Source organism: Copidosoma floridanum, unplaced genomic scaffold, assembly GCF_036245765.1.
Source record: "Copidosoma floridanum isolate Cflo_tuat_1 unplaced genomic scaffold, Cflo_Japanese_pri ptg000019l, whole genome shotgun sequence".
NCBI classification, from domain to species: Eukaryota; Metazoa; Arthropoda; class Insecta; order Hymenoptera; family Encyrtidae; genus Copidosoma; species Copidosoma floridanum.
The window spans coordinates 5,800,107-5,814,102 of NW_028321896.1; the positions used below are offsets into that span (position 1 = coordinate 5,800,107).

A 13,996-nucleotide genomic window follows, 5' to 3' on the forward strand; every position below is an offset into this window, starting at 1 on the left:
TATAATTTGTATGCATTAAATTCGTTGCATTGAAAGTCGAAAAAAAGGTGTCACGTCTTTTTCCCTCACAGTACACGACATTGCATGACATTAAAAGAAATTGATTTTTTTTTTTTTTTTTTTCAATGGGGGCCAAACCTGGAATGTTATTTGTGGATTTTCTCATGTATAATTTACGTGTCAATCTGGTTTCCCGTGTGTTGCCCGGGGATCGATTTAAGTGTATAATGTTACTGCTGGTATACTTGGCCGAGTCTTTCAGTGAGTTTTTCGGGAAGAAAACAAAGTTTTTCTGGATTTAGAAAACCTTGTTTTTTTTACATACAACTTCGATGGGGTGTTGTTTGGACTCTTGTCAAATTTTGCATCCAGTGCGTACCAACCTCAGGAGTGTTTGAGGTGCTAAATTCCTTCATCGCGCGGTAACCACCACACTCGTATCAAAACCACCTGCTTTGCTATTATTTTCACCAGTACGAAACTCTCTCATCTACACTTTGCCAACCAACTCATCGGAAGTAAAAAAAAAAAAAAAAAAGTGCTCAACTGTACAGTGAGTACACCGAGGAAGGAATGCCTCTTAACGACGTCCACGCACGCGATAATCGTCCATCTCTCGACCGCCACTTATTACTATTAATTACATCCACTGGCAACGATCTACGGCCCTGCGCATTAAAGCCGATCGATCAATCGTCGCTGATTAGTTGCAAGCGTATATCTCATCTCAACTGTGTATACATGTTGTACGTACACTGGGCACTGATCAGTACACTCCGAGAGAAGCTTATGATGGATTTTCAAGATCGCAGAGTCAGCAAAGGCACTTTACGGTGGAGAGGAGCAACTTTGAAAATCGAGAGCTAAAAAATCAGCAAAGAGAGGAAAAAAAAACAAAAAAAAACACTGGCTCTTGAGATTCACGAAAAGAAACGACAGTGGAATCTCCAGTACGATAGACACTTCCCACACCCATACCTTCGGTATAACGCAGTTTCGACGAACTTTTCTTCATTAACAAAAGCTATCCCCCTCCCTGGGGGGAGGTCGGCCCAATTCTCGCCAACGGCACAAACAATAATCCCCCGCTGTTGTTTCTTTTCCTCTCTCTCCCTCTTCCGGTATAGATATACATACATGGGTATACAGGCAACGAGAGAGAGAGAGAGAGAAAAAAAAAAGACTCCAACTATCGATTGCCTCAACTCTCGTCGGCGATGCGAAATCCTTTTAAGTTTTCGCGACTCGGCGACGCCAATCACTTCTCTCTCTGATGCTTTATTCAACGAGAGAGTGTTCTCGAGAGCAAACGCCGCTGTTGCGCGGAAGGGAGAGGAGAGGCATCGCGGAGTACAGGCAAGGGAGGACGAGCGAAAGAGGAAAGAAAATACTCGGGGAGAAAGTCAAAGTGCCGCGGAAGTTGTTGTTCGGTCCGCGGAAAGCTGCACCGATGAATAAAAGGTTCTAGTCGCGATACACGTGCGTGTACACATACATGCCCCTCTCCTCCTCTACCGTGTCTACGTTCGGAAGGGAACAGCATTTTCTTCCGCCGATCCTTTTTTTCTATGTACGCAAAGTTACGCGGAAGGATGGACATGTACACGCAATCGTCGTCGGCAGAGTCAAGTGTTCCCTGCGGGTGATGCGTCGCGGTTCGGTTGGGCATTACTGTATGCGTTGTCCAATGGAATTGCGTTTTTGTGGTGGGAAAGTCCATTAGTCGGCTTTGGTGTTCCGCCTATCTGCTGCTTTTTCTTCCGTGTCATTCGTGATATTGGCATGCGGCAGAAGAGGTGAGGAGTAAATACAGCTGTAGAGCGAGGAGCTGTGAAATAGGGGGTTGGGGGGTTGTGCAGTGGGCCGGGGCTGATGGAGGGTAATGGAGGAAATAGGGACTCGGGGGGTGGATAATTTATTATTATTTCTCGGCTCTCCGGGTAAAAGTGTTCGTAAGGGGCACACCTCGCCCGGGAATTGAATTTAGTAAGATTTGAGGGGTAATGGGGGGGGGGATCGTGTAGCGGGAGGATGGGATTCTGGGGGATTTTTTTTTTTTTTTTTTCGTTTCACCTCGCCTACGAGATTGTTAATGATCGTGTTCTGATGCGTTAATTAATGAACTTCGGGGTCTTAAATGGATGTTACAGAATGAGACAAATGAAACATCGAAATCAGCTAGAAGTGTGGTGTAAAAAATTACCATTCCGGGAACAATGTGATGTAAGATATGTCGTCCAGGGGGAGTTGTCGGTGATTCTTACCGTCCGTGACAATGAAAGAAAATGTATACTAAAATTTGTACTTATAGTCAACGGAATAACAACAAGAGATGCAGATATTGACTATTAATTTGCCATACTACACGATGATTTAATATTTTAATTTCTAGTTATCACAAAAACAAAAATGAGTCTTAAAACCGTTCTTAGCTGTAAACATTTCGTCGACAATGTCATATGTTCAGTTTATCATGCAGAACGGTAATTTTTATGAAGAGCTTTGATGAATTCTCGTTTATTGTCTCAAAAAAAAAAAAAAAAAAAAAAAACTGCTGTTTATTTTAATGATAATTCGTGGATATTTCATACGGTGATATCTGAATTACCAGGGGATAGTTAATACTTGGCCACTACAGTAGAACCCATGATAGAGAGTAATGCTTGGGACCATTGATGAGCGTTTAATTATCTCCAAACACCCACACTTAAAAAGGGCGATGCACTCACTAGGAAGGATATGACTATGGAGGCTTTTTCACACAAAACTTGCATTACACGTAAGGAAGGAGAGCAAAAATGGAAATTGGCTTGATGCACACAGGATTAACATACCTACTCCTGCACGAAGCCGAACTGTGGAAATCTTAACTTGATATGTAATCCCAAACCTCCCCTTATGGCCTACATTTCCCTCAAAATACACGATCACAGAAATAATTGATGGTTTCCAGCTGATAGATAAACAAAAAGACGTTTCAACGTTTTCCACGCGTACGGTAAAGTGCAAACGAAGAAACTGAAAGAGATAACAAAAATAAAGTGACGCGTAAAGCATGTAAGGCAAAACAATAACAAAACTAAAGGGGGGGGGGAGGGGGGAGAGAAAAACAATCACGCGATGGGAAGAGACCCTATACAGTTGCGTACATCAATTAGTCGCCCATTGTGATTTTTACCATCTCACAGACGCACGAATATATTTATACCGATTTTAAATACAATTAACGAGTTTGAAGATTTTCAAAGTGCGCGAGATTGCTTTGGCTGATTTTTTAATCATATCAATGCACTTTTTTAGATCGAACATATACGTCTAGGTGATTCTGGAAATGTTCACGAGTGTCGCAGCGCTAACAAAAAAAGTTTAGGGCTTACGTTACGTGATGTGTATAGTCCCACACTATTGCAATACACGTGCCAGTCTATACACTCCCGGTTAAAGTGAAATCCATCCCCGAAGTAATTATACCTATTGTCGCTCTTCGGAACAGGCTCAGTTCGTTTTTCACGGCGGAGGTGATTTCTCACAATCAAACGGCAATCAAGCCGATTCTCCCTCCCTCTTTTTTTTGTGTCCCGATCCCTCTCTCTTTTTTTTCTCACTCTCCCCCAAAGGAGCTTGATGTACATTGATAATCCGACAAACGAAGATTTTTCCCTTGGACGCTAACTCGAGATGATAATGGATATCGGACGCTATCGCGTATCAAAGTGATTGCACCGCTGGGTATGCATGTACAGTGCTACGCGCGGTATTCCAATATCCTGCGTGTAATCAACATCGGGGGAGGGGGAGGGAGTATATATACACACACCATCCCTTTGGGCGCATAAAGAACGGAATCCAGTAGCGGCCGAAAACAATATCAGCTACCAAACTCTGGAATTATCGGGTTGCGAAAAGTATCGATCTACGTATACATACCCAAGGGGGGTCACCGACAAAGGGGGGGGGGAGATAATCAAACAATAATCTCTTTGGTTTGGTTCGCTTAAGCTGCCGGGGATTATCTGGACGAGCCATCATCGTTCCGTTAGTTGGTGCCAACAAGCAACGTATATAGGGCTGGTGCTGTTGTAAGGTTTATCCGGGGACCATGTATATATGAGATCGGGGGGAAGAGCCGATGCCTCGTAATTCGCGGAATTTGGTATTAATATAACAATGAACGAGCACTAGGATTCTTTCGACTGAAATTTCCTTTTTCTTTTGATCGCCATGTATATATGGTGATTTCGATGGTGTAGGTTTTTCTTTTTTTCATCATCTTCCTCATCATCATGATTCACCGAATAAAACCGTTGCAGTGAAAAAGTATAATATACACGCCGGTTCGTGGTAGGAAGAAGCGTAATATACACGGAGGAGAAAAAAAAGGCGGTGGTAATCGACTATCATCCTCTCAGTAGATTAACGGAGAAAATAAAATTCTTCTCGTACCTCGTTTTTTTTTCCCCCCTTTTTTAGCTACACCGCCGGTTCTTAACGTTTCCTCGGAACTAATGGGCAGAAAACCAAAGACAGAGATTGATCCTTATTACCCTCACGCCGTAATCTCTCGGGCGAAAACACACTTTTTTGCCCCTTGGTGACAAAAAATGTATTGATTAATCTCTCATGCGTATCAATTACCCGTACGAACTTGGTTGGCTTGAAAGAAAAGTGGAAAAAACACTTGTACCCCCCAAAATAATCAACGACCACAATGTGTGTGTCATCTGCAAAACAATCGGCCCATTGTGCAGTTGCAGCCTTCACCCCAAGCTCGTCCGTACAGAGACGGATTAATGGACCAACGAAGCGAGCAACACCACGTGCCCGACGCGTCTCCCCAAAGTTCCAACGCAAGCACAGGTCACTCGAATCGTCGAGCAAGCGAGCGAGGCGCAGGTGTCCGCTCGTACCGGGACTTAATGGGGGGTTTACCGGCTACGAGATCTCTGCCGCTCGGAGCTCCTCCTCGTGTAACCCCGTAGCTCTCTCCATTGCAGTGTACAGCTTCTGCTGCGTCCAACGTACGGTCCGTTGCACCGGCTGCTACTGTGCCGCGTGAGACTCAATTTCGAGGTCTTCCCGTATCGCACAACCCTTATATTCGTCCTCCCCCGAGGTGTTTGCTCGTGGGCTGGACACTCATTGCGCCTCGTTATGTCACTGCCAAGGCATATACAAACGTACCATCCCCCATCGAGTCTGTCGATTAAAGGTGTCGCGCTGTCCACCAGCGAAACGCTTGTTATTTATCCTCGTGTTGGTTGGTTAACTGGGTCATTTCCCTTTATACATCGCCACGCATGTTAATTCCGTAGAAATTTTGATTCCTCTCAAGGTATGGCTTCTTCTTGCGGTTAAACATGTCGTGAAAAACAATTCACCTTGCCGCAATCGACAGGTGTGGCTCAAAGAGAAGTACGGAAAAAAACCACCACCCCCCCCACACAGATACCCGAAAAAAAGTGTGGACGATGTTGAAAGCTTTCATCTCATTTTTTGTTTATCCATCAACCGAGCATTTGCTGTACTGTCCAATGTGTAATTGTATGAAAATATGCACATAATCCATCCCGAAGAAATAAAAATAGAGTCGTCGCCTCGCAACTCGTTTTTATTTATCCGTGTCTCTCTTTGAAGGAAGGGAGGGGGGGGGGCAAAGGTTTAAGTTTAGCATCGGGTAAGGTGTGCCGCAAAAAAGGATGCGCCGACGGATGCTTGCACGCCGTGGAGTCATGCACGTCCGAGCTCGGGCTATCGAGTTTCACGCTTGCCTTTCTGCCCTCGGGGCTCGAGCACACGACACACACGTGTGCATCGCTTCAGTTCACCAGCTTCCCTTTCTATATATATATATATATGTATATACATGGTATGTCATACACATAGACTCGGGAGGTTTTTCTCGGGGTGGTATAAGAGGGCACATGTGTCACGCGGGTTTTTGCGACGAAGGGGAGGAGCTTTAGCAAAGTCGTCGGCTGCAAGCATATGAGATTTCACGTGTTGCGTCGTTAAGTCATGAGCTTTTATTGCTTTTCGTTTATCGTTTCCCTGTTTTGCAAACACATCGTACACGGACAATTGCATCCAATATTGCAAAATGGCTAACCAAGCTCGTTGATAAATGAAAAAAAAAAAAAAAAAAAAAAGGATTAGATTCACCATAAAAATCTACGAGCTTTCATATATACACGTGGGTATACAAACAAGAGCGTCGTAATAAAGACAAGCAAGAGACAAACAAAATCCCTTTAGACGTAATTGCTTTTAAGCCGAGGGTCGTATATTCATCGGGCCAAATTTAATAAAAGCCACTTGTACGCTTGATGCCACTTGCGCACATATCATGTGTCTATATGACGTACAAACTCGCATCTCGCCGACGACTCGGGCAAAAGTTTGCACGGGTCGGTGTACGGTATGTATATGTATACGAGTCCCGAAAATTTCCTCAAAATCTTTCCTCTCTTTTTTCCCCCGACTCCCCGCGGGGAATCATTTTCGGTGTACACACAAAGGGAGCGAGCGATCCGCGACGCGAAAGACAAAGAGGAGGGGCCTCTCTGCCGCAAAAGTACACAGTGCATATTTTATCGGAGGCCAGCCGCGAGCGTTGCCGCGCACATCAATCCGCAGGGAGCTTTGGGGCAAACACCACTCGCTCCTCCACTCGCCTTTCCGATACCCCCCCCCCCCTATCTCCCTTTCAACTCTTCCGCGCATATTACACGTATATCCGTTATAAACCCACTCGGCTGTTGCACCCACGTAGATGGACATACGTTTTAGTGCGCGATCGGTCCGCAACGCGCACACGATTACGCTCGTGTTTCTCCTCGCAACGGCCGTACACAGGTAAAGGGTACTCGTATACCTTGTGTGCGTGTCTTTCCCGAGGCAAAGAGGATTATTATATGCGCAAGGGAAACTGCATATACTTAACTGCGTGTGTACAGCGGCTATAGCGGATCTGTGACCGGCCTTTGAGGAATCAGATACCTTTGAGAGCTGCAGCGTGTGTAGCTGATGTACGTGCACCGACGCGAGTGCGCGTAGAATTGAGGCTCCTTATACGCAAAGGAATTCTGGGACTGTATAGTCACTCTTGTACTAAGTCGATGGACTTGTGTATTTGTTTTCCAAAAAAAAAATTATGCAAAAAGCTTGTCCCAGTTATTAAAATCGTGGAGGAAAAACAAGACAAGGCAACAAATTAACATTTAATCTTTGACGCGCTTCGAGCGCTTGGGTACAACATTAGTGCCGCAACAATGGTCCCTCGGGCGGCTTATCCGAGGATTTCATAATTCCTTGCAGTACTTCAGATTAGCCGCTCGAGCTGTACTGTATACCGAATAAAAAAAAAAAAAGAAAAAAAAAAATAGCCGCGCTGGTTTAATATACATTTTCTTCCGTCTCGTCGTACCGTGTAACAAGGAGGATAAGAAAGATACGGATAGCTAAAGGGAGCAAAAGCACACGTACACACCAAAAAGAGAAAAAAAAAAAAAAAATGAACGAGTTGGCTGTGGAGAAAAAAAAAAAAAAATTGCGAGCAAGAGCGCAAGAGTGTATATTTATATGGGTGCAAGGGAGAAAGGACGAAAAGATAGCGCGGGAAGCCAAGCAAGTTGCCGCCACCGAGCGACGAGTCTGGCGACACGAGCGCAGCTAGTCTCAGGACTTTTATCCCTCCCCCCCCCCTCGGCTGCGTATGTGCACGTATACACCTATACTCCTTAAACTCGCGTCGAAACACATAGTCCAGCTAGATATGTACATACATACACGCGCAAGGGCGCAAAAGAAGAGAAGGTACAACTTTACGATCGACCCACACATAGACATCACAGCTACGCGTTTTCTGTTTTCCTCTCCCGGTCTCTCATAGTTTTCGCGGCAGCGACTCACTCGCTAGTATAGTTTTTTCGGTATAATTTACGAGGCGGTGCCTCGACTCTCACCAAAAATATGCATCCCTCATTAAAATTTAAAATTGAGTTTCGGGAGTACTTCTTCGCCCCCCACGCCCCTCCATCCTTCTTGTCCGGGCAACCGAGACGTCGCAATTAATGCTCTTTTTTTCTTCTTCGACTGGTCGCGACTCCCACGCTATTATTTCATCTTGATGGACGACGGGGCGCTTTGTCACATTTATACCGTGGGCTATTCGCTAACTTTTCGGACCTTTTCTCATTATCATTGGGGGCGATTAGGCAGTAGCCAGGAATTATCGCGCAATCGTGACCTTAATTCGTTTTGGGGGCGAATATGCACGTTTGACGACTACGAGAAATCTCGGCCAAGATGAGATTATTGCCGAAGGAGGAAGTGGGTAAGTTTTTCTTATTACGCGAGATTTTTCGTTAGTCATTTATATTAGGATTTTCGTAAGTTTCGTCTTTCCCTCGTTCTTTCCCCGGCTATGAATTTTTAATGAGAATCCGTGAATTTTTTATTGCATATTTCGAAAAGTTTGTAATTGAGTTTTATCAAAGTTGGACGATAGAGGGGGGCGGGCGAGGAGTTAGAAAGACTAACCGCGAACACGTGCAAGTTTTCTCCTATTCCTTCCTACTCTTTCGTCCGACCTTCCGGACTTTTTGATTCTTAACTCTCAAGTTACATAAAATTTTCCCTAGGAATTGTACGGCTCGATAAAAATGAGACAAATTTCGTCCAACTGGTGCATATTGGACCCTCGTCTAATTCAACGATGAATTTTCTTCGCTAAATTGCATAATTGCGCGTTTAACGACAGAAACGACAATAACTCAAAACGAAATTTCACACTTGCTTGAAAGAATTGCCAATTTCCATCGCCAGTTTAATTGCCATCAGGTTTTGCTTCGACATTTGTACAATGAATATATCCTTGTAAATATATTCGGTGCGTAGCAAACGAAAAATCCCCGTCGAGTCTAAAAAAACTTGAGATTAATATTGATCAAGAAATGGCCCCTACATTACATCCAGAACAATAGTGCCAAGGCAGCGATTACCGGTCACATCCGATCCCTTTACCAGTACAGCGCATTCAGCTTCGTTAACCCGTCCTCTTCTTCTCTTCCTCGTTTCTTTTCATCCAACGCGTCCACACCCTCGCAATCCTCCATCCCTTCATCCTCAAAATCAATCCTCCGCTGCTCAGACCTTCCCTCTGTATGCTATAGCTTCGCCACTCCCTGATTATCGATAGCCGATTCGTTGATTACAGGCGCGAACACACACATGCCCTATTATTTGCTGCGTGCAGGCTGGTGGACGCTTTTTCTGCGAGCCGGCGTATCCGATTGCCAGCGAGCAAAAGTCGACCACCCTCGTGTTATCGTACACGTATACTCTTCACTTTCTGCGTCACCCTAAAAAAAAAAAAAAAAAAAAAATAAAGGGTAAAGAAGAACAGAGAGGAGCGAATTTTCTCTGGGATGGAGTTTCTCCTTACGGAAAGTCACGTCGTTACGCAAGGCGAGGGGGGTGGGGGGTTGGTAGCTCCTCTTTGTAGCGAAGCTGGAAAATTACGGTCGTCGGGGTTGGATGTTGCTCGGAGGTCAGCTACACTCGGAGCTTTTGCGAAAAAGGAGCCCCCGTGTCGCACGCCTGTTACCTACCACTGCCCCCCGAGATTTTCTTCCCCGTCCTTGCTCGGACCCTCCTTTATCTCTAATTATCAAAAGAGCGCCCGGGCTTTCTTCAACAAACCTTCGTCACGGTTCCCGCAGCCATACCAGCGACTATACATACATATATACGTACAATTTCGTTTGAAAAAGTTTTCCTCCTCCCTCCCTCGCAGCGTATCACGCTGGCTCTTGATTTGTAATTTTACATCCAAGATTAACACGCCACCGCTCCGGTATATATTACGCACATTACGCACGAATAATACACACCCTGGTCTCACTGGCCGCGATGCGGGTTGCAAAAATCAATAGGAATTTTCATGGGCCTCCCTCGCGATGAGCTCACTGTGTGCGCGCATATGGGTTTGAAATAGGAGAGATAGCGAGGCCGAGATTACGCGGGTGCCGGAGAGGAGACGTCAAACACCCCGAGGTTGTACACAGCCCCATACCTGCGTATACCCACTCGCTCAGCTGATGCTTGTTATAATTAAAACGCGGCACAGCTCGTCTGTGGGATGTGTATCATGTATATATATATAATATATACACCCACACACGTGATGTACATTCAGTAGAATGGAAGACGCGCGAGGAGTAGGTAAAGGTGGAGATGAAAGAGACACACGGCCGAGAGGGGGGTTGAGTCAACTGTATAATATACCGCGCGGGTGGATTTACCGATCTCCTTTCTCGCTCTACGTATACACACACGTTTATCAAGCCACGAGAGAGTGCACATGCATGGGAAAGCTGGCGCGCGGAGAGGGAGAGTGATATAGGCTGTCGGGGTTGTTTCGTTCCCTTTTAAATGTTCTCTGTATCACATCACACGTACATATGTACATTGTCCAGGTAATGTTTACGATTCGATGTTCATCTTTGGCCACTCGCAAATCGACATTATTCCGCGAATTGTTTACTTTTCAAATCGCTCAACTGTATTTAGTTTGCAAGAATCCTCCGATCAACGCTCAATTGAAAAAGCCAATGAAACGAAGAAAAACCATGGAAAACCCACGCAGACGCAAGAGAATAACTTTTTCCATATACGCGCACTTTGCTGAGAGAGAGCACATACTAAATAAATATAATGTGCACGTACGATATGTGCGTACACACATTAGGTTCGTGAGGTATATTAGTTGTAAACTCACCCACGCTCGCGTGCTAGGTTACTTATTGCGATGCGCGGTCTCTCACGCGGGATTACATTACGGCCCGTGGTAATCTTACGCGTTATACCGGGATATACTTGTTTGTACGAACGTGAAAAAAAAAAAAAAAAAAAAAAAAAAAAATAGAGAGGACCATTACAGGGCCTCGAGGTTGACGGCAAATAGGGGGGTAAAAGGGGCCCGCTCGTACATACATAACACCGGATAAACCGCGTCTCAATCCAATGGTAAATAAACGTCCGAGTTGAAATAACGATGGGATTTAAAAACCATCTTTATTACCACGGGAGTGGTTTCTCATTAAGTTATCAATCATCCCCCTCCCCCACTGGTTGCAGCTATACATACCTATAGTGTTAGCAATGTTTTGCGTAATAACTGCAATGGTACAATGGAAGATCGTTGACGTCGTTAACGCTCGGAGGAAAAGAAAATTTGCTTGCGCGAATCGTTCACTCGACCCCCATATCTCCATGTAACCAAGTGCCTAACATTACGGACCGGAGTATATTATAATCTCGAACCTTTTGGGAGAGCACGGAGCGCAGTCGTATACTGCCTTCCATCATAATGTATATACATGTACCCGTATAGGTTTTACGGTATAAGCGTTATCTCGCATGTATATATATATATCATATGCGCGTCGGTATAACGGGGACGATCCATGCGACAAGCGCGTGTAGGTCTTTTATCGGGTCGTACGAATATTTGCAAACTTACGGTACGGTGATGCTCGCTCGGGGGACACAATGTAAGTATATATATACGTAAGACGAGTTATACAACCGTTAGAGAAGCATACGTGCAGAGACGTAACGTTGGGGGAGACAAAAAAACATATCGGCATCTCGATAATGGCACAAAGTTTTTTCCGATCTCGAGTCTTTGAGCGCTATATTTTTAATTCCTTGCTGAAAACGAAAAAATGCCACACGTGCAGCCGTACTTATAAAGAGTACATGATCCCTAAACACAAAAGAATCGTAAAACCATTTGGAAACGCGTAATATCCGAGCGCACCGGTGGGCCGCCCGATTCAATAACGTCCGGCCGATTCTTTGGATCTCAAAACCCGTGGAAAAATCGCTGCCGGCAAAGCTCGGAATCCCAAAGAATCACGTACAGGTGGTAAGTATAGAAGTAAAGCAGATCGAAGGCTCCGATCTCCATACGCGTATGTAATATCGGGAATTCCCGGGCTCATCGTGGGCCGCGTTTAATTCAATTACGCCTCGGTACGGCCTGTGCTATCCTTTGAAAAAGGGGCGCGTTGGGAAACAAGCGCACCGGCAGTTTATGCGCTTTACGCAGCCGGCATGTGCACGCTTTCATCGGCTCCCTTCTGTTACCCGAGGCGTTTTCAGCGTATACGTGACTGTAGGTACCCACGTGTATGTATTATATCTTTGCACGATTTGTACCTATATACGTGCAAAAGGAGAAAAGGCGGCGAGGGAGAAACCAGTTGTGGAGAAAGAGCATTTGTTGAGATGATGCGCGTGCATGTATATATACGTGGACCGATCGAATGCGTTGGCTCTCGGGAGGAGGGAAGGTCAGGAGAGCACGCGAGGCCTTACTTCGTTCCATTCATGTCTGGCCGACACAAGTATAGGTACATTAGGTACGTGTAAGTACACAAGCATGACCTGCAGGGTACGGTCACACACGATGCAAAAATGACATTGCGATGTACTTTGGTTACACGATGCTTGCTGTTGCGTGGATATGCCTGAACTCGAGGGTAGTATTGGTTATATACCTTTGCTGAAAATGTATCGGCAGAGAAGCTCTGCACTCATTTTTTGTGGTATAATAAAGTTTTATTTCGTCATACAAGGTTTTTACGTCATAGTTTCAAACTGACCAATAAACAATGTTGAACAGTTATTCATCGTATTGACAAATGCACGTAAAGTGAAGACTTGTAATTTTGAAGCTTCACTTTTGTTACATTTATGGAAAATGTTAAATTTTTCGTCAAAAGAATGATCTAACTTCCACGTACACGCAGGTGTAAAATGTCCCTTTTAAAAATGCCCCTTTTTTTCACTAAAAACTCGACTCTTCTGCTCTATATACCCCGGGACGAACTTCATTTCAACAGCTACCATATGAATTTACGAATTACACCAACATCAGCTCAGCAATATGAAAATTGTTTTGAAAATTAATCTTCATGCCCCAGCAGTGACACTTAATAACTAGCGCTCCTCTCAAAGCTCGAACTCGCAATTTCGTCGTCATCAGCCTCGCATTACTTGTCCGGGGACTTTATGACCTACACTGTCGTCAATTGATAACTCGCTCAACTTCTAAATGCCAGTGGCATCGTGACTCAAAGACACGCGACTGGTTATGTGTATATATATACATATATATATGTAATAAATTCACATAGGGCACCACGCGGTAACTTTGACAGTTTGAGTATACATTTCATTAACTAACAGTCATGCAAGTTCGATAGGACCAATGTAAATATATTTGCCTGTCGAGGTGTCCACGTATACAATACGAGATTACGTTGCACCTATATGCAAGTCAAACTCATTGTTGTAGTGGACAATAAGAGCCAGCTCAAAACTTCCCTGCTGCACAATGGTACTTACAGATAGGGGCGATCGGCTGAGAGGAAGATGCGGTGCATACAATGTACTTTTGAATATATGGAATCTATTGTGATACAACAAGCTGCTTTTCATTATTCGAAAATTTGCCTGCTACGCGGATGAAAGCTCGTATGCGCTTCGTTAACGCTTTTGACTCTCTATATTTATATCAATGGTAAATTTACCGCTATTTACGAGTATATCGCCTAAGGAAAGCAAACTCATTTGCTCAATTCTTTCATGCAGGGGTGTAGTTTTTCCGTGGCGATGAATATTTAAGCGTTATAAAAAAAAAAGTGCGCCAGTTTCGCGGGATTTAATATTTACACTTTGAAGGATACATTAGCCGAACGAGGTGCAGCTCGTTTATTTTTTTATGCATTGAGTGTATTAAAAAAAAAAAAAAAAAAAGTTATTGCTGGTCTAATCATAAATTTACGAAAAGTGAATGCAGTTGGGGAGCGAATATTAAAACGTCTACCAGAGTACTATAATTAGTAGATGTACTATAATTAAAAATGCAAAAACATAAATGTAGGCTAGTGCTTAAAAATCAAAATGTTTTTTTTTTTGTAAATCAAGA

At 44.2% G+C, this 13,996-nt stretch overlaps 1 protein-coding gene across 1 annotated transcript in view; it reads left to right on the forward strand.

Moving 5' to 3' along the window:
- Window positions 1-13,996, forward strand: part of LOC106635766 (uncharacterized) — a 36,976-nt gene that overhangs the window by 14,240 nt on the left and 8,740 nt on the right. The gene's annotated exons all lie outside the window — the stretch shown is intronic.